Source organism: Pogona vitticeps, chromosome 2 (genome assembly GCF_051106095.1).
Source record: "Pogona vitticeps strain Pit_001003342236 chromosome 2, PviZW2.1, whole genome shotgun sequence".
Taxonomy (NCBI): Eukaryota; Metazoa; Chordata; class Lepidosauria; order Squamata; family Agamidae; genus Pogona; species Pogona vitticeps.
In genome coordinates, this window is record NC_135784.1 from 204152486 (window position 1) to 204174942 (window position 22457).

Here is a 22457-nt window from a genome sequence, read left to right on the forward strand (position 1 = left end):
TGATATGGGTCACGATATGACCGTTTTGACACAGATGGCTGTCGAGATCGAGGCCCTCCATGAGAAGGTATGACCAAGCTGGATAGAGCAACTGGCTGATTGGCGGTTCCGGTCTGTCCAGTCAAGCACTGGTCGGGGCAAATGGCAACATTGTGAGAGTGCTAAACGCGGGTCTGAGCCACATGTGATGAAAGAAATGGCTCCAGGGACTGTTGGGGCCGATATCTCTGAGGTCATGGTGGATGATCCAATGTTACCGAATAAGTTATGGTCTCAAGTTGTTGCTCGGAGTCGACCCTGTCAGGTGAAGCAACTACAGAAGGGTTGCTCAAAAGAACAAAGTGTTGAGGACTGAGAGAGGATGTTAATCAATCGACTCTGTCATCCCATTCTGCTGAGTGGGAGTAGGGTTGATGAAAGGGGATTCCATCATCGTCAGAAGGCGAACCAATAGAGATTGATTCGTCGGTTTGTTGAGGCTGCTGATAAATGACTGCAGCTTTAGATTTATGCTGTTTAGGTCTTTTAGGTGGAGAAGGCTCAGGAACTGAAGAGGCTTTGGTGGACATTTGACATTTAGTGGAGAGCTTTGATATTGAGGATTTCGGTATTGAGAGCTTCGATTTATGGGTTTTTAAAGTTTTAGACGAAGTGGACGGAGCATCAGAGTGCTTTGGTTTGTGAGGTGACCTTACAAGGAGGTTGGGCCATTTTGGTTGGTTGAAGGGATTGTTCCCAAATACTGAGTTTTAATCTTAAGTGTGAATGGAGGACTCCGCGCTTGAGGTTCTTACAGTGCTGGCAGGATGGCGTCTGGTGTGCCTCTCCCAAGCAAAAAAGACACTTGGCTTGGCCATCGTAGAGTGGTATTTTGTTATCATAGACCACACAGTGTTTAAACGGGCCCAAAGGGGCCATGAATAGGAGAAAATAATTTGAGGAGAAAAAACGATGATTGGGGGGGAGTGCTGCGGCCAGAGGCTGAGCGAAGTAGAAAAGAAAAATATCTCTGATGATAATGAATTTGGTCTAAAAGTTTAAAGGAAAAAAGATTGATAACAGGAAGGAATCAAGAACAAACTCTCTTTCTCTTTTACTCACAGAAGCAAAACTATGAGACTTTCAACGCAGCGGTTCAAATAAACTGAAAAGGGAGCCTTGGCGCCAAGGTACTTATACAAGGGGGGATGGGCCTTATTCAAATGTGTTTTTGCTACCGCAGAAGCTCTAGAACTTTCCGATGAGGCTCCGTGCAGGTGTGGATCACCCAGGGTGTGATTCACAGAGGCCTGGAATCACAGTTCACAATTCTCTTAATTAAATCACACCAGTAGAAGTCAAAAGGCATATATTGCAGTGACAAACTGCTGTTAGCTAAGGAGTCCCAGCTCCTAATCCTCACCATGTGCCAAGTCATGTAACTGGGATCTGATGAGGATTACAAGTGGCGACTTGTTAACTAGTGGCAATTTGCTGCTATGATCTATGCCACTGCACTAAAGCAATAGGATTCTAGCCATTAACTTTAATACAGTCTGCTATAAAAAGACAGAAGCATTTGAAGTTTAGATTTATCACATACAGTGGTGCCTCGCTTTACGATTGCCCCATTTAACGACGAAATCGCATTACGACGATGTTTCCTATAGGGGAATTTCGCTTTGTGATGATCAGTTCCCTGCATCGAAAACCGATTCTTCGCAAAACGATGATTTTCCAACAGCTGATCAGTGGTTTCAAAATGGCCGCCGGGTAAACAAAATGCCCCCCTCTTTTCTGGGATGGATTCCTCGCATTACAGGCACTGAAAATGGCCGCCCAATGAGGATCTTCGCTGGACGGTGAGTTTCAAGCCCTTTGGAAAACATTAAATGGGTTTAATGTGTTTCAACAGTTTTTTTCTTTTCGCATTACGACGTTTTCGTTCTACAGCGATTTCACTGAAACGAATTAACGTCGTAATGCGAGGCACCACTGTAATGCTATGAAATTCTAAATAGGGATCATGGTGGATGATCCGATGTACTAAACCAAAGAAATAAAAATGGAGAAATCATAAAACAATACAAATGCAGAAAGCAAGAATACTTTGGCCATATAATGAGAAAGGAAAAATAAAGGAAAATACAGTTACTAATTCAAAATAAAATAAATGGGAAAGAAGTGTAGGGAGATGTATTTATTGGATGGAGAACCTGAGAGATTGGTTTGGCACATTTAGAGCTCCTGCATCCAAAGTCAATACAGTCATAATGACATTCAACCACTGATCAGAGAGGAGCAAGAATAAAAATGGCAGGGCATGCAGGACAGAAAAAGGTTGTTGAATGTGAAACAGTGCTCAAAGCTCCCCAAATGATATAAAGTAATTATTTATTTCTTAGTCTCCAGTTATTGTTCAACAACAAAAACATTCAAGGCTTCCAGGGCATCATATAATCAATCAAAAATATTACAATTTCCTAAAACAGTAAACAGTTTAAATACTAAAACAGAATCAAATGAGAGCCAACCATCATAGATTAGACCAGTATATAGACCATTGCAAATTATTATAATGTTTAAAATATGCAGTATAAAAATGTTAATATGAATGTCTTACTTGGTTTTCATCCATGTAACAGAATATTAAAACCTGCCTTAAGGCACATGTATATAGCTTCAGCTTAGTTATCCAATAACACTGTAAGATAGATTTTGGAGAAGAGGAGAGTCATTATAATAAAGGAGTTGGGGGGAGGGAGGAGAATTTGAGAAATACTTATTATTGCTTATTTCCACATTCCTTGATATCAGTGGAGATTAAACAATACTGCCCTGCCTCCCAAACACCACCTTAGTAGATGATAGCCGAAAGACATAACAGAAACCAAGGTTTTGCAGCAGCTGGCATCTACTCTGGAATTCATGTGCTGCTATGACCTCTTGCTGCATTGCTCTTTGCAAGCATGAATGATGCCGCTGGACAGATCGTGACTGGTGCTCCTACCAAAAGAGACCATCTGGAAATGCAATTGGAACCCACAACCTCAGGGGATTACTGAGCTCAGCAGACCATGAATGAAAGGCATTGTGTCTACCAGTATTTGGCTGGTATAATGACCTTAGCTCCATGCAGCAATTACTTTGACCCTCTAATAAAACTATGTCAAATACAGTCACAATCACAGGCGCTAGTTCACTCTGCCATCATCACAGATGATGCCGGCGGATGCCTTCCTACTGTACAGCATTAAAGAATTCAACAAAAAAGTGCCCTAACTTGTCAATAAATGGTTAGTGTGTTATTTAGCTGCAAGATCTCTTATTAAATTGGATTTGACTTGAAATACAGCCTTTCAACACCTTCTCCTGTGTTAGAAGAAAGAGAGAAAATATGTTTATATTTATGCTTTGAGTGTCAGGTAGCTTGTTTATAGTGGACTGTTTATACCATTTCTTATGAATTTCCATCCATCCACCCATCCATATGCATTTACACCACTTAAAAATATGCAATTCATTCCTTGTAATTAATGCAATTTATGTGGTTTTCAAAATATTAATGTGTACATTATTTGTGAGTATGTTTTGTCTGCACATTCTTGAAGAACTTACATTTTTGTGTCATATATATTCTGGTTATATTATCTGTTATTTATTCTTAATGCTATTTGTTTATTTTTATTAGTATTACTTACATTGACATTGTTAATTGGATCAAGTACAGTAGTTTGCATTTGCCCCTTTTTGGATGTTTAACACCATTTGAACCTAGATTTTTCATTTTTTAAAGTTTTAACTTTGCAATCTATACAAATATTTTTAATGTAGAGAAGTACCATTTGAGTAACAGAGAGATGTTGGGCTCACACACTGCTTAAAAACATTAGCCATAAATCTAATTTATTAATGTTAAGAGTAATTCAGATATTGATTTGTTCATAATTGAGAACACATCGGTAAAATTTGAGTATTAAATTTTTAAAAGTCAGTTATGATTACTAAATATGTCCATAGGTCCCCTCAATCACCCAAAATGAAATGTCCAAAACATATCCAATTTTTGCTATCTAGCAAGTGAAGTCATTTTCTCTATGAAAGCTTAAAAAACACATGTTCTCTTTTTTTAACAATCACAGAATACAACTGAAGAAAGCCCTCTTTATAACATGCACGATTGCTTGTGTTCCTATCCTGACATACTTCCATTTACAGTTATACAAGTATATGTAAACTGGTATTATCTTAACAAATTAATTAATACCATGCACAGCGAACAAAATACAATACAATTTTTTTCAGTTTTTTATAATACACCATCTTAGGGCTTGCCAGTTGTCTCTGGCTACTCCATTCTATATAAACATAACCAGACGGAATAATTTTTAAGCAAACAGCCTTGGATTGCATTAACGATATTGGGAAGGCTAGTTTTTCTTTTAAGTTTTTTTAGATGACATGTTAATGGGAATGATCTGATGTGCTCTCATTTCACCTTCATAAATGTTATGTATTCATGCTCCATCCTCAAACCACTCCATAACTATTTCCCACAAACCATGATTTTAAAATTCTCATTACATCTAAGAAGAAAGCTGTAGTTACCAGGTTCTGAACAAATTAGGGTCTTAAAGATCTGTTTTAGACCCAAGTTTGTTCAGAATCCGGTAGCCACAGTGCCTCTAAGAAACCCACCATCAGCAGCAGAATTACAGGAGTGAAAGCCTCAGGTGCAGGAGGAAATAGAACAGTCTCTCTACCTACATTGGGTTTCCTCACCATTCTTTTGGTGAGCACTGAGAAAGCCTAGTCATAATCCACCCTCCAGGGTGCCGTTGAAAGTCTCAGGGAATCTCATGAGCCCCACCATGCAGTGGAATACTTTTTGCTCTACTCACTGGTGGAATGGCATAGAAACTAAAAGAGGCTCTTTCTGCCTCCTGCTGTTTTGGGGCTTTCATTTCTATAATTTGGTCTGAGGGGGTTCTGACAAATTATGGGGGTGGAAGTCTGTTAAATACAAAAATCTCATCTCCAATGGTGACAGTGGTTGGAACAGTAATACACCCGCCCCCAATTTGTGTCTTTTGTATTGTTTGGTCTGCATCTCCATCATTCTTGGCCAGTGGCAACGCTGGCTCCAACTAGTAGCAAGGCTGGCTGGATAATAATAGATGCTGCAATTCAAAACATATTCAGGAAAGCAACATCAAATTTTGGGAACATACTAAGCAAATTAGGCAACAGGTAACTCAAGTCAACTTTACAACAACTGATATTAGATCCTTAACCTTAGTCAAATCCATTTTAGGATATTAGACTCAAATCATCCAGGCATGTATTGAGGGATGTATTTCATACGGTCTGATCACAATCATACAATAGACGTCAGTAGCCTTAGGTAGCATAAAATTAAAAATGGCAGATCTGAAGGTTGGCATGCGAATTGATTATTTGAATTAACAATTATCCTACATATACTATCCTGACAAGATAGACAATTCTCTAATGAAACAGCCTACCAAATCAATAAATATTTATTTATTTCATTCTTACAAGTGAGAATAAAAAAGATTTAAACGTTTCCCCCATTGTGTATGCTTCATATTTCACGGCCTTTTTTTTCTTTTCAAAAGCAAAACAAAATACAAAAAAAAATTCCCCCAAAAAACATGTTTTTTGTAAGAGAACACTTACATTTTGCATAAGCACATGCATTTTTGCACAAAAATACGTATTTTATACAGTTCCCCCCATACATACACATTCCTTGTATTTTGTGCAAAATACAGTTTTTTTGCCATGGAATACTCTCTTTTTTTGCTAACTGTGCTGATCATAAAACAGTTCTTTCTGTAATCATGCTGGAGGGAAAGAACATAGTGGTTGACAATTATTTCAACAGGGCACACCTTTCAAAGAGAAAGAAAAAAAGATATCACAATATATATTAAAAATGAAAGTATCAATGCAATAGAATACAAACACCCAGGGGGAAGATTTATCATGTTGAAAGTCAGGTTTCCTGATTTGAATGCAGAATCTAGAGATAACTTTTCGACAATGGGAAAGATTATGGGAAAAAACCATAAAATTCATGGCATGTCAAAATCTAAGACAGAATTGGTACAAAATGTATTATCGGTGGTACACAAAAATACATAAAAACATGGGTCTCTTCTGGAAGTACAGTGGTTCCTCAACTTAACATGCCGATTTACAGCCATTTCGAGTTATGACCAGCCCCGGTCGCAAAGTTTTGCTTCTACTTGCGACTGGAGCTTCCACTTACGAACAGAAAAAGGCAGGTGGGAAAGGCGGGAAATTCAAATTGCTAATTTTAGGTGGTGACGAGGCTGCTTCTTTGTAGCTCTTTCACCCCAGCAGTTAGAGAGTGTGCAATTGCAGAAGGCTGCCTAGTAAGGTAAAGTGCTGTTTTCTGCTTTCTAAAAACTGTTCTGGGTCTTTTTGGAGCATGGTTTTGGGCTGGGGGGATTATGTTTCTGTGCTGTGATGGGTCTTGGGGAGTTGTTTGTCTTTTGTCCCCCCCCCATTTCTGATGGGTCTTGGGAGGTTTGGTTGCTTTTTGGAGTGTTTTTTTCCATTTCCGATGGGTCTTGGGGGTTTGTTTGTTGGGTTTTTTTCCCCATTTCCAATGGGTCTTGGGGGGTTTGGTTGCTCTTCAGTTTTTTCCCCCATTTCTGATGGGTCTTGGGGGGTTGGTTGCTTTTGGGGTTTTTCCCCCATTTCTGATGGGTCTTTGGGTTTTTTTTGTTTTGTTTTTTGGGTCCCCCCTTTCCAATGGGTCTTGGGGGGTTGGTTGTTTTTGGGGATTTTCCCCATTTTTGATGGGTCTTGAGGGGTTTGTTTTTTGGCTTTCCCCCCATTTCCGATGGGTCTTGGGGGGTTTGGTTGCTTTTGGGGTTCCCCTCATTTCCGATGCTCTTGCATGCTTCCCTTGCTTTTTCCTTTGTTTTCTTTGCATTTCCGACCTGGTCCCTTTGTTTTCTGTGCATTTCCGATCTGCTCTGTTTGTTTTCTGTGTATTTCTGATGGGTCTTGCAAGCTTGATTTATTCTCTTTTTCTCCCCCCCCCCTTCAGCCAGAAGGGATTAATCATGTTTCCAATGAGTGCTATGATTCTTGCAGTGATTTTTTTTTTGTGATTTTTTCCTTCAGCCAAAATGGATTAATTGCATTTCAATGCATTCCTATGGGAAATGGTGCTTCGACTTACAACCATTCCGAGTTATGTCCATCTACTGGAAAGAATTATGGTCTTGAGTCGAGGCACCACTGTATCAGGAACTTGAAGGCTCATGCTAACACATGTGGTAGACTTGCAAAAAGGCAAAGAAATTCTGGAAAGACATTAATGCTGAAATAAAGAAAATCCTGAAAGTTGAATTTGAGGTGACGCCAGAGAAAATGCTCTTGGCAATATCACCAGAAAATCTGGAAAAGCCTACACAAGAACTGTTTAATTCCATGTTAACAGCAGCCAGGGCAATAATGGCTAAGAACTGGAAAACAGAGACATGCCCATCAGCAGTGGACTAGAAAGAAAAAAATGTTTGAATATGCTACAATGGCTAAACTTACAAACTGTACAAACAAAAGATCTATCAAAGAATTTGAAAAAAAGTGGGAAAACTATTTTGATTATTAAAACAAATAGTGCAGAAATAATATTGTAAAAAAACTCATAAATAGAAAAGCAGATGTTAAAAGAGTAAAAATGTGGACTAAGTGTAATACAGAATTTAGGATGAGCAGTGCATGTATTTCAAAAAGTCAAATAAATCTAAAGCATAGAATGGTATGTTTAGTATAAAATGTAGAGGATAAGTCATGTATACAAATGTCAGGTGTTCTTCATATGCCAGAACTGTATGAAAACTCACTTCTGTTTTCATTATTTTTCTATTTATATCTTAATATTTAAAAAATTAAGAAAAAAAACCCTAGGGTACACCCTTTTTGGTGAGTATGATATATATGAGTATTCATTACATCCTCTTACCATATCGTACATTACTCTTCTTCAAGTGAATTTTGTAGTTGCTATCCTCATGACTAATCCTGACTGAAGCAACTAATTTGTACATAAATCACTTGTCAAAAGAAAATTACTTTAATTTGGTCTAAAAACAACCAAATGGTAGGTGGTTTGTCTCAAAAGAACAGACAGAAGCTATGTAAGAATGATCTGGTAGCTTACCAGATAAGCTAAGTCAAGAATAACAATGAAATGAAATAAACCAAACAGCACAAATAAATAATAGTAAATCTTTTAATCTGGTGCAAGATGATACCTAATAGGCTAGACATCTCAAGCCACACAGCTTAAAATTCATATACCGGGTAGGACATTATGTATACTCATCTCCGTCTTGCATCTGTTATCATTCTGATAACACAAGCTAAAGGTTGCAATTTCTATTATACCATATCAAACTCAATATAGTCAACTACTGATGAAAACTAAGGTTATATTAGGTCATGTACAATGTCGAGCAAAACAGATGCTAATCTATTGATGAAAACTAAAGTGGGTGAGTGTTGCCGACCTTAATGGGTAATCTGCAGAAAGAGGTAGGGGTGAATGGACCTGACAACTTCATATTTGTGGTCCTCTCCCTTTTCCTTCCTGTGTGCCTGGGCTGTGCCACTTCTGTGCAAAGGAAAATACTCTACCCAGCAGAGGCATGTATGGCATATTTCTAAAAGCAGATCATGAAAGATACAGTGACATAATTTTCTGTTGGTACCCCACTATGGCATGAGCCACTTTACTGATAGAGCAGTTGAACTATTTTGGGTGGAATGCCATTTAAATCTTAATCCTCCTCAGACCCCATTCTTGGCTCCCAAGCTAATATATTATTACATGAGGTAGTGCAAATAAAAACACTCTCATTGAAATCAATGGGGAAACCAAGTATACTGTGCTGTTCCTTCTCCCACATCACTGTGATAGAGTAAGGAAATCTGAACAATTGTGCTCCAGCTTCTTAAAAGACTATTCATAATTCTGATAATAGGACAACTACCATGGGGTCATACAGCTTTTCTGAGCCAAAGTCCATACAAAAATGTCTGTTAAGCAAAGTTTCTATGAAAATTAGCAGTCCATTCTGAATTTGCATTGATTTAATGTATCGCTTGTACCTATGAACAAGTTTTTTTAAAATTAACTCTCATTCAAAAGGGGACAATCCTAAACTTGTGATGGAACTTTTAAAGACATTGTAAGAAAGACAAGTATATAAAATTCTGTCCCAGCTAGCAGTGATATATCGCTGAAAACAATGCATCATTAGAAATAAATCCATCTGCCTTTCCTGTGCAAAGTTTGCTGGGAGAAGCAGCATGGTTACCACAACAGAAGGATCCTTGTATTGTCCCTACTGTCACTCTTCACCTTCTTAGGAATCTGGGAATATTTATGAGATGGAACTTGGCAAAAGGGGCACCAAAACTGCTCTCCCCAGCAACTGTTGCTAGATCAACATAGAACAGTATATTACTTCTGAGTATTGCTGAACTGGCTGGTATGCATGTACATCTTGAGCCTGGGAATACTTCATTAAAATTAATGAAATGTTGTCCTACTTCATTAAAATTTTCAGCAATGTACTGAAAATCTGTTAAAATGCCATATGATACTTTCACAATTTCTCATTATGTTACCTCATTACAGCTCTGGGTGGTATTTTAAAGTATAAGAATGTAATAAATTAATCAATGAATTAACTAACAAGTTAAGTTTTTAATGGTCTAACATCAAGAGTTCCTTAATGACTTGTAGATCTAGTGCTCACATTTCCAAACACTCCACCTGTATCATAAATCATTGGTGCTGTGGACAATTATATCAGACGAGAGCTGGCTCTATACCTCCTTGTTCTATGGTAAATATAGCTTGCTTTTACATGTGAAAGAGGAGAAAATAAAGCATCTTTCTGAAGCCATGAGAGGCAGCTTGCCTCCCTCAAGGCACTGTGGTTGGACAGAAAAGATGCTAAAACAGAGTGTGTTTCAAATAAGCAATAAAGCCAATGCCGCAGTATTTCTAAAAACAACATCTGTTTCTCTGAAAAGGGATAAGACACTTCAGCTCCTACCACCTTCCCTTTTTCTTTCAGTACATCAGTACTCCACACCTGCATCCTTGATCAAATTGATAATTCACAGTGACATTACGGAATTTTAGTAGTAAACATGTAAATAACTATTCATGCCTATTTGCATTTCTTAACATCACTTACACTGCCTAATCTCACTTTACATTTGGTGGTCTGCATGTTTAAAAGCTAAGGTAATTTGTTAACTCCACTAACGTTTTCTGAAGACCTTTAATTATCTCTACATTTATTACCATTCCTTCTTAGCTCTTATGAAGTTCTTAGGCCTTCCTGGACTCTATTATATCCTGATAAAATAGCGCTTAAACAAGATATTTGCTAATGTTCAGTCCTCTGCCACGCTTTCATTAATTATTTTATTTTAATGGTTTGTTCATATTATTTTCATTCATTTATACTGTATTGATTATTCTATATTATTGTCCTGTTATTGTATTGTTTTGCCTTCATATTTGTTTTCCGGGTAGATGGGACTCATTAGCCCTGGAAGACACCCATCTAGGAGAAGGAAAACTCCGATTTCAAACCTCCACTGCCTTGTGGCTATATCCACTGATGTAAACCTTGAGGCAAAATCCACAGCCAGAGTCCAGGAGGCAGTTCGAGATGCTCTGGCAACTCCTGTGACATTGCTGGAACCAGTTGCATTGGCTCTTGCCTTTCCATTGGACTATTTCAGTGACGTGGAGAGGGGGGATTTGCTGCTTGGGTAACAGTCTGTCTTCTATATCATTTTACCCAGGCCTCGTGCACTGGTGAGGACACTACCTCTATTCAGAGCACGTTCCCATAGTCTCTTGAGACTGAAGGATGCCTACAGTACATTATATTTTGTTCTATTTTAACATGTAAACTGCCCAGAGTAGCTTGGGTCACCAGATGGGCAGTATATAAATAAATAAATAAATAAATAAATAAATAAATAAATAAATAAATAAATAAATAAAATGCTTCTTGAAAAGTATTCCCCACTTCTCCTTCTTCAGCTAATCTATGAAGATGTCACTTTACAAATAATGAATAGAATACGCATTGAATTCAGGCATCTCTATAGAAGAAGGAGAAGATAAGCATGGGGTGTCACATACGTGAGGAAGAAAAGCTTGCAGAGTTACTTTTTATAAGTAATTGTTTACATTTTTAAGTCCCAACAGTCCCCAAAGGGAAAAAAATTTGAGTTTCAGCAAAAAGTTATAATTGGAGTTATACACCCATGAAGCACGGAAACCCTCTGCCATCCATACCTAACACATGGGAACACTGATGCAGGCTTATCCTGTGTTAACTTCTATCCCAAGAAAACAAGAGGAAAACTTCTGCTTACACATAATACAACTTTGTTGCCCAAAATACAGATCAGTTGGACTGAAAAAGTAAAGATCATATAACATTGCATGGGGCTGTGCTGCAAATCGCCTGTTTCCAGATTCTAACCGTATCATAGCCTTACCTTAGTTTTACCTTTTCTACACCTTCAGTGATGCAGGATATAGGGAAGGACTGGGAATTATGTTACAGTGTTCGGGTGGAGGTTAGGGTAAAACAAGGGTGCGTCAACATGTCCATGTTCTGAGTCACTATTTTTAACCTGTTATCTACATTTATTTTCTTGGGAGAGATAATTTCAATCATAACTTCTTGTTTTAAACAAAAGTGGGCTTTCCTCCTTAGACAATGTCCTATCTTTTTGAAATATAGGAACACAGATGTCAAGGTTGGGTGGAAAGGGAATTTGTCTCTAATAAACAACTTGAAGTAGGATGTTTTTTAAAAGGCATCATATAAGCCGCCCAGAGACCTTTGGATAGTGTGGGCGGCATATTAAATAAATAAATAAATAAATAAATAAATAAATAAATAAATAAATAAATAAATGATGATGATGATGATGATGATGATGATGTATTTAAAAAGCAAAGAGCAAACAAAAATCATAACATTTTGGAATTGCATACAAAGCAGACCAACTTCTTTCAACCAGTTCTAGCTAGATAACTAAGGAAACCATGCCTACTTACTCTCTCACAGCTCAGAGAGTTGCCAATTTCCTGTTTGTTAAAGGAACAGGTTGTAATATCCAGGTGTTACTCCTAAATTTAATCTCCACAACACTCCCGAGTGCTGCTGAAAATTTTCTCCTAGGAGAGAGACAGTATAGGATCAGGTATGTTCCAACAAAAGCTAGTCCCAAACATGCAGGAGAGATTAGAAGAACAATTATCACTCCACAATTGCCCTCTTGAGTAGAAGGCAAAAGCAGAACCTTCAAGCTTTTAGAAGGTGTCAAGCTAAGAGGCAGAAATGCAGCATTAATAAATAATAGTTGTGATGGAAAAGGTTGCGAAAAAGGGGGAGGGGAGGCACTATCCATTTCTTTGGGGAAGATAACATTAACTGCAACTATAGAATGGCTAGAATCACTGTATAATTTTAAGAAGAACCCTTTTTAAAAAAAGAAACTTGGTTCGTATACAACAGTAATTAAGTTAGTTGCATAATCAGAATGCTATGAGCCATAAGCCTTTGGTATGAAACAAATTTAAGAAGATAGACCACACACCACTATAACTACTGGCAAGCCCTGATCTGAATGCAAGGGCTCCTCATCACTGTTTCTCTTCAAAGTGAGCTATAGATGGGGCACCTATAAAAACAGTTCACCACACCCATACTGCTATACTTCAAACAGAATTAAGTTGCTGCTTGTTTTGTCCTACAAAAATATAATGCAGCTTAGTTAAGCTTTTCCTATCAAAATTATTGGTGAAAACATGCAGAAATTATAAAAATGAATAACCTATTCACCTGTCTTTATTGAATTATAACAGCAATATGACATCTCCCTCTCTAACAGTGTTTGATGTACATAAGACGTATATTGTTTGTAATGCTTCACACAAATTGATGGTGACTAAGTTTTCATATTATCACAAATGTAATTTCCTCCTCCTTTCCATCTCCACTCCCTTCTAAACTCCTTTTCTCTCCTTTTCCACCTCCACCCCTTATAAACTCCTTTCCACCCCCCTTTCCTTTTCCACCTCTTTTATACTCCTTTCCCTGCCCAAAAAGCAGAGTAATCTATGTACCCAGGTAGGTGGGGCTCATTAGCCTTGGAAGGCAGCCCATCTAGGAGAAGGAAAAGTCTGATTTCAAACCTCCACTGCCTTGTGGCTATATCCACTGAGGGAAAGGGCTTCAGGAGTAAACCTCGAGGCAAAATCTGGAGCCAGAGTCCCGGAGGCAGTTCATGATATTCTGGCAACTCCTGCTGGAACCAGTTGTATTGGCTCTTGCCTTTCCATTGGACTACTCCAGTGATGAAGGGGAATTTTCTGCTTAAGTAACAGTCTATCCTCCATATTATATTACCCAACCTTTGTGCTCTGGAGGTGATACTCCAGCTTTGCATATAGTATTGAAAGAACAAAGGAAGTAGCAGTTACTGGTTATAAATCTTTGCTTGATTGGCGTAGAGCCTGATGCCTGGGGCTACTTCTAACAGTGGGAGAGGTCATTGCACCTCACAAGTTAGAGCTACCACCCGCCTTAAGCTGAGCAGCCCCCAGCCAGTAAGGTGCTGCCTCACCACAGTCTGTTAACCTCACGGGGTACATGGGGTTTAGGGTGAAAGCCGGCAAGCAGATCGATAACGCTGCACCATGCAACAATCATAAGAAAACTTCTGCCCTCAAGTTGCACACCTGGAATGTTTGGACAATGACCCCTGACTTTTCTGATGACCTGCAGGAAATAGGCGATACAAGCAAGACAGCTGTCATCAACATGGAACTGAGTAAGCTGCAGATGGACATTGTTGCCTTGCAAGAGGTGAGCCTGCCAGACTCGGAATCTGTCAAAGAAAAAAAATTCTCATTCTTTTGGCAGGGAAAATCATTGAATGAGACCAGGGAATATGGTGTTGGCTTTGTGGTCAGAAATGCACCAACACTGTTGTCTATAACAGAAGTCAAAGAAAAATTCTATGTCAATCTGGCAGCTACTCTCAAAAAAATCCTGGAGAGAGAGCCACTGTTCATTCCCGGAAACTTTAACGCTAGAGTTGGTGCTGATCACAATTCTTGGCCCACTTGTCTAGGCTGGTTTGGCATTGGGAAATGCCAATGCTTACTGGAATTTTGCTGTTGTTATGCTCTTTGCATCAGCAACACATTCTTTAATACGAAGCTTCAACACAGAGTCTCTTGGAGACATCCAATATCGAAGTATTGGTATCAGCTCGATTTAATCCTCACTAGATGCTCCATCCTTCCTAGTATTACAATCACATACAGTTATCAGGGTACTGAGGGACAGTCTTTTAAAAATACTTCACAAGATTGGATGTCCACCTCAACTCCTTAACACTATCAGGTCCTTTCATGAGGATATGAAGGGCACTGTAGTTTTTGATGGCTCAACATCAGACCCCTTTGACATTCGAAGCAGAGTGAAACAGGGCTGTGTCTTCATGCCAACTCTGGGAAGTTTTTTGCTGTCACGCTGAAGCACAATTTTGGAACTGCAACAAAAGGTGTCTATCTCCAGACTAGATCAGATGGAAAGCTCTTTAATCTCTCTAGATTGAGAGACCAAAGTCCAGCTGAAATGCATGTGGGACTTCCTCTTCGCCAATGATGCAGCCATTGTTGCCCACTCTGCTGAACACCTCCAACAACTCATGAATCGCCTGCCAAGAGTTTGGATTAACAATCAGGCTGAAGAAAACACAAGTCATGGGCCAGGGCGGGGACTCATCTCTCTCTATTACCACAAGAAGTGGAGATGGTTCTTGATTTTGTGTACCTTGGCTCAATGATCTCTGACACTCTCTGTAGATGTCGAGCTGGATAAATGCACTGGCAAAGCAGCCACCATGTTCTCTAGACTCACAGAGAGAGTATGGCTTAATAAGAAGCTGATTGCATATACCAAGATCCAGGTCTACAGAAGTTATGTCCTGAGCACACTCCTGTACTGCAGTGAGTCCTGGACCCTTTGTGCTCCATATATGTTGTCTCCTTTGCATTTTTGGTATCACCTGGCAGGACAAAGTTCCAAATAGTGTAGTCCTAGAACAAGATGGAATTTTTAGCATGTATACATTACTAAAACAGTGAGATCTACGTTGGCTTGGGCATGTCATTAGAATGGCCGATGGTCAATGTGGCGGACAGCCTACACGTCACTCCCATTTTATAGCTCTGCTGCAGGAGCCTATGACAGGACAGGAGGGGCGGGGTCAAGGGAATTGGGAGTGCCAGAGAGTTAGTGAGAGTGGAACAGAGGGAGAGTTAAGGAAAAGATAGTGAAGCGTTTAGAGAGTTAGGGAGAAGACTGTGAAGTGTTAAGACAAAATATTTGACAGTTGGTTAGTTAGAGAATATTAAAGAGATAAAAGGAATTAGAAGTACAAAGACTTGCAGCATATATTGAGACCGTGATTAAAGGAAATGAGTACAAGCAATCTCACATGTAATCAAATCCACGTTTATTAAATGAAAGATAATAGAACATCCATGATTTTCCTTCTGTGATTTACTTATTAATCCTTAAGTAAATCATGTTATATTTGGCAGCAAGGGTGTGAGATTATTAATTGATATAGTGAAGATATTATCCTCTGGTGGCAGTGAAAAAATGGAAAAGTACAAGTCGTGTCCAAAGGTGAACTTGTGTGAGAGGCAAGACACACAGGGGTCACTGGGCGTGCGTGACAGTTGGATTCCAAAAGATCTCCTGTATGGAGAATTAGTGCAGGGAAAGCATCCCAGAGGGAGACCACAGCTGTAATACAAGGATATCTGCAAGCAGAATCTGAAGGCCTCAGGAATGGACCTCAACAGATGGGAAACTCTGACATCTGAGCGTTCATCCTGGAGGCAGGCAGTGTAGCATGGCCTCTCCCAATTTGAAGAGGCACTTGTTCAGCAGGCCGAGGCAAACAGGCAGTCTTGAAACCAGCAAAATCAGGGAGCTGGACAGGGAACAGATTGTGTTTGTTTTCAGTGTGGAAGGGATTGTCATTCTCGAATTGGCCTTCTCAGCCACACTAGATGATGTTCCAAGACCACAATTCAGAGCAGTTTACCATAGTCTCTCGAGACTGAAGGGTACCTACACCCCATCACAACTGATTCTTTTTTTTAATAGTTTGAGCAGAACAATCCTTCAAATGGCTGCAGTTGTTACATTTAACTGTGCATATTTATATTTCCTGTTCAGTTCTCACTACTGATCTAAAACAAACGTGTAAAATTGATAGTGTGGACCACCATATGGACAAAAAAACTGAACAGAATAGATACATAAACTGGACATGAGATGAGAAATGGTCAAATGAATTAGATGAACTGAGAAATAAACTTAATTTGCAAATAAAGTCAGGATAAACAAGACAGTAAATCAAGATTTCCCTGAAAAATTAGATGGATGCACAGCTTGTTGCATCCATGGACAATTTGTTAATTAGATTCAGTGCACATTAACCCACTTGTTTAAACAGAATTTCTATTTAAATGGTCCTATCAAATGTCCCATGGATATTATTATACAATTATCTGATAAAGCTTTAAAGAAATCAAACAATATCCAACTATGGAAAAACCCAATTTGACCAGTGGTCTATTTTGTTATTATCAGACATGTTTCTTGAAATATTAAGTTCTGGATTTTAAGGGAAGGGAAGGCAAATGATCTTATGGTCCTTTTTTGCCTGCTGTAGTTAAAAGATTAAATGCTGGTTCTGAATGGTTACTTCCTGCTGTATGACATCTTGTATCTTCACATATTTCAAAAACAATAGTCGAATTCTTACAATAAACCTTTCTAATATATTTTACATGTACTATGCATGATACTAGAGATTAATCTACTTTTCAGTAACAACTTTCCTGCTCACAGGGAGAGACTCTATTGCAGACTACCACAAAGACGGGATTTAGGCAAAGATACTTTAATGCCTTCCGCATTATGTATTCTGCAGTGGAAGGCTGGACTGGAGGAATCCCAAGCCAGAATTAAGATTGCCGGAAGAAATATCAACAACCTCCGATATGCAGATGATACCACTCTGATGGCAGAAAGTGAGGAGGAATTAAAGAACCTTGTAATGAGGGTGAAAGAGGAGAGTGCAAAAAATGGTCTGAAACGCAACATCAAAAAAACTAAGATCATGGCCACTGGTCCAATCACCTCTTGGGAAATAGAAGGGGAAGATATGGAGGCAGTGTCAGATTTTATTTTCCTGGGCTCCATGATCACTGCAGATGGAGACAGCAGCCACGAAATTAAAAGACGCCTGCTTCTTGGGAGGAAAGCGATGACAAATCTTGACAGCATCTTAAAAAGCAGAGACATCACCTTGCCAACAAAAGTCCGAATAGTCAAAGCTATGGTTTTTCCTGTTGTGATGTATGGAAGTGAGAGCTGGACCATAAAGAAAGCAGACTGCTGAAGAATTGATGCCTTTGAATTGTGGTGCTGGAGGAGGCTCTTGAGAATCCCCTGGACTGCAAGGAGAACAAACCTATCCATTCTAAAGGAAATCAACCTTGAGTGCTCACTGGAAGGACAGATCCTGAAGCTGAGGCTCCAGTACTTTGGCCATCTCATGAGAAGACTCCTTGGAAAAAAACCTTGATGTTAGGAAAGTGCAACGGCAAGAGGAGAAGGGGACGACTGAGGATGAGATGGCTGGATAGTGTCTGCGAAGCAACCAACATGAATTTGACACAACTCCGGGAGGCAGTGGAACATAGGAGGGCCTGGCGTGCTCTGGTCCATGGGGTCACGAAGAGTCGGACATGACTAAACGACTAAATGAACGAACTTTAATGCCAACCTAGCAGTTCGAAAGCATGTAAATGCGAGTAGATAAATAGGTACCATCTTGGTAGGAAGGTAAAACGGCGTTCCCTAGTCACGCTGGCCACGTGACAATGGAAACTGTCTTCGGACAAGCACTGGCTCTACGGCTTGAAAAATGGGATGAGCACCACCCCCTAGAGTCGGACACGACTGGACTAAAAATGTCAAGGGGAACCTTTACCTTTACCTTTACCTTAATGTACCTGAGCATTTTTTTAATTTTAAAGGGCTGACTACCCTTTCCTTAACAGCTAAACCCTTCTTAACTCAGTGAAAGGTTAAAGCACAAAAGCAGGCTGCTGAAGCCACTCCCCAATAAACAAATTATAATAGTTCTTAGCTTCTCCACAAAGAAATCACTACCCAATGAACAATGCAATAAATGCATTTAAAAGAGATAGCAAACATATATCATAATAGAATCCACAAGTGCAGATGAACCACTGATGGTCGTGGGCATTCTGTTAACCTAATCTAACCCTTATTAAATACTGGTTCAACCTAAAGGAGTGGGACTAAGAAGGAACAGGATTGTAAGAAATTTTAGTCAGAAAGAGTGGGTCAGTTGTAGAGGCCAGAGCTGCTGTTGGCACTTGGACTACTGAGACCTTGCCAGTTTGGTTTAGATTCCATATGTGGAACTGATTCTTCTATATTTCGGACACCCAGCCCAGATGAGGAAGATGTCTTGAAATTTCATTTGAATTTGAATTCAAAGGGACACTTGAACTTTGTGATTCTACAACCAACTTCTATATTGATGCTGGTGCTGCTGGGTGCACAAATTGTAGCATTCTGTTGTTATAATTGTTCCTGTTGTCTGTTATATAAATGTGAATAAGAAAAGACTCATTTTGTGAAAATGTGTTTGCAAACTTCATCAATAAATACTTAAGCAAACAGCCCCATAGAATTTAAGACTGCTACTCTAGCATACAGTGACAGTAACCAGCAATAATTTGCAGTAGTGCAGTGGTCAGGAAATGGGTAAATTAACCCAAATGGGGTAAAAGTGAAAATCCTGGGGGTAATGAGCAGAACGCTACCCCCTCCCTCCCACCCCACCCTCTGCAGCCAAACCTCAAATTGTAAGCCACCTCTCCCTGTTACTTGCTGGTTGCAGCAGGCACATGTAAATCCTCCATTCGTTCAGAGATCAGAGATAAGCCTGCTTAATTGGCTACAGCTCTGGAATAGCCCCAAGCTATCAATCAATCCAGGGCTTTGAATGACTGCTTCCTCCAGAAATGAATGCAAGCAAGCAGGAGGCAGGAAAGGATCAAGGGGAAGGAAGGTGCGAGAGATGGAGGGCTTCATCAAGCTTATTTAAATGTATGGAGAAAATGTATGGAGAAAATGGATGGATGGAGGGTGGATATGTGTGTGCGTGTGTGTGTGAGAGAGAAAGAGACTGACTCAAAACTATGAAAAAAGGAACAGGCAAGGCTTGAATTAAGGCAGGAAAAAGGGTGGAGGGAGGGAGGGATGGAGGGAGGATGTGTGTTTGTGTGTGAGAGAGAGACTGACTCAAAACTATGAAAAAAGGAACAGGCAAGGCTTGAATTAAGGTGGGAAAAAGGGTGGAGGGAGGGTGGATATGTGTGTGTGTGTGTGTGTGTGTGTGTGTGAGAGAGAGAGAGACTGACACAAAACTATGAAAAGAACAGGCAAGGCTTGAATTAAGGTGGGAAAAAAGGGTGGGTTCATCAAATACTGTATCATTTCCTTCCTTTCAAATTAAGGGGGTAATGTTGGCTTATATAAATTTGGGGGGGGGAGGTAAAAAAGTTCCCTGACCCCTGCAGTAGTGGGATAGGCAAAGGGGGCCCATAGCCAATATTATTAAAGTATAGTGTACAGGCTGACACATCCCTGACAAATCACTCACAGACCAATGCCAAGCCTTATTTAGTATTATTTATTTATTAATTTATTATATTTAGATCCCGCCCATCTAGTCATTTGACTACTCTGGGTGGCGTACATCAAGCAGAATAAACAAATTAAAATAACATCACTATCCAAAAATAATTAATCATTCAAGATGGAAATAAACAAAGAAAATAGATCAAATAGTGCCCGGAGGGAAAGCCTGCCTGAATAGCCAAGTTTTTAATTGGGTACCCAGCAAAGGGGCCATACGGATTTCTGGAGGTACATTATTCCATAACTGAGGAGCCACTGCCGAGAAGGCCCGGTTTCTTGTTTTTTCCTTCCGGACCTCTCTCGGTGTTAAGACTCCTCAGCCGCACCTCCTGGCTAGATCAATTGATATGGGTAGATTTTGGTGAGGTCCTAAACCATATAGGGCTTTGTATATCATCATTAATACTTTGAAATCAGACAGTGTGTAGTAGCTACACACTGAAATCAGACCATGTGTAATAGCTACACACTGTCTAATTTAATGCAGAAATGCTGCAGAGGCCTAGTGTCAAGTTATGCACTACCCTTGTTTTCAGATTTATCCACAATATAAATAAATACAGTGGTGCTTCACTTAGCGATGTTAATCCGTTCCAGAAAAAACATTGCTAAGTTATTTAATCGCTAAGCGATTTAAAAAAACCCATAGGAACATATTAAAACGTGTTTAATACGTTCCTATGGGCTAAAAACTTACATAATTATCGCAAAGTGAATTTTAGCTGTGGGAATGTATGCCATAGCTAAACATATGAAGGTATTTCTTGTCATGTTAATATCCATGTTGTATGAACCATGTTGATCTCCTCATGTGATGTAATATGGTGTGTTACTGAGCAGAGCGTCCTATTGGCTCATGTAAACCTGACAGTTGATGTTATGTAACCGGTAAGAGAATAAAAGGAGGTGCCAGGCATCATTGGGAAGGCTGTTATCACAGAGAGCTGAGCTGTTTTCACAGAGAGCTGTTATCACTGAACCATTTGAACAGCAACTTCAGCCAATGATCCTGAGCACGCTTTGAAAAGATTAATTCGACTGCAGTCTCCTTATTTCAGAGGTCTCTCCCTCCGGAACCTTTCAGGGACCTCTCCCATCACCACAGATTGTTGGAGCCGGATTCCAACAAGTGGTGCCCCGTGTGAGGCCTACTCCACTGTGTGAGGCCTACTTAACAGTGTGAGGCCTACTCCACTGTGTGAGGCCTACTTAACAGTGTGAGGCCTACTCCACTGTGTGAAGCCTACATCACAATGTGAGGCCTACTCCAGCGTGTGCAGCCTACTTCAGCGTGAGGCCTGCTTCTCAGCGTGAGGCTCCCAGAAGCTAAGAAGACCGGTGGAAGGTCACTCCCTCACCCACGTCCGGCAAGGATTACAGCGCGCGCCTCGCATCTCTGGATCCCGGATGAGTGATCCTCTCAAAGTTAGAAAACTATGGGTTCTTCACTGTCTCCTCAACAGTCTAAATATGTTGATGATCTTTACTATCTTGTAACGGAAATAGGACGCTCTGCTCAGTAACACACCATATTACATCACATGAGGAGATCAACATGGTTCATACAACATGGATATTAACATGACAAGAAATACCTTTATATGTTTAGCTATGGCATACATTCCCACATTTAGCCATAGAGGACATCGCTAAGTGATCGTTCCAGCGATGGCCAAAAGTCCATCACAAAGCGATTTCATTGCTCAACGGAGCGATCGCTAAGCGAGGCACCACTGTATAACAAAGGTTTTTCTGCATGTTGTTCCCAGTGAGCACCTCTCTCAACCACCCACCCATACCCTGCCATTGCTGCAACACCAACTTCTATTTTCCTCTCTATTTAAAGCTAGCGTATTACTCCCTTCTGATTAAAAACCTATCTCTAAGGACTGTATTTTGCTAGGTTGTTCATTCCAGCACCTGGCAGGCTTGGGAGATATGCACAATTCAGCAAAAACAGATTGGCTCCAACCTACGAAAATCCTCCAGAAACCGGGAAATTGAATCTTTCACATTGCAGTTTTCCTTTCTCTTGCTATAAACTCCTCTCGGAATTTTCTTGATGTCTATGTCAAGGCTAATTTGTCACCTTGTCATCAGAGTTATACAGCAATCTTAAATAGACTCTTGCATCAGCATTTTGAGAGGAGGTTAAATAACCTGCAGAATGGTAGAACATCTGTAAATAAACACTGGTTATATTGCTGAAGGCACTGGCTGGTAGAACATCCAAATCCAAGTTCCAATCCTGACCATGCAAATAGCCATGAGACAATTTCTCTTACTAGGACTGCAATCAATATTTGGTATATTCCACTTCTTGTTAGATTACACCCCTAACGGTATGCAAGACCAACGTCTACTGTAGCTGAATGTACTTTATAAAATGTTGTCCTTGAAAAGCATTTGGAAACATCCCCAATTAGAAAAGATTGTCCTAAGGTCATTAACAGAGTTTGGGAATGGAGAACAATTTCACCTCTTTTTCTTCCTTGGCACTGGTTACGATTTATTTCTAGACTCAGTTCACAG

General features: G+C 39.7%; 1 protein-coding gene and 1 long non-coding RNA gene across 9 annotated transcripts in view; one reads left to right on the forward strand and one right to left on the reverse strand.

Moving 5' to 3' along the window:
* Nucleotides 1-20027, forward strand: part of LOC144586514 (uncharacterized) — a 57710-nt gene extending 37683 nt beyond the window's left edge. The window contains exon 2 of the long non-coding RNA XR_013541379.1: nt 1104-20027. This is a non-coding gene — a long non-coding RNA (uncharacterized LOC144586514). The remainder of the gene's footprint in view (nt 1-1103) is intronic.
* The window catches only part of NRG1 (neuregulin 1), a 746295-nt gene that overhangs the window by 616107 nt on the left and 107731 nt on the right, over nt 1-22457 (reverse strand). The window lies entirely within an intron of this gene.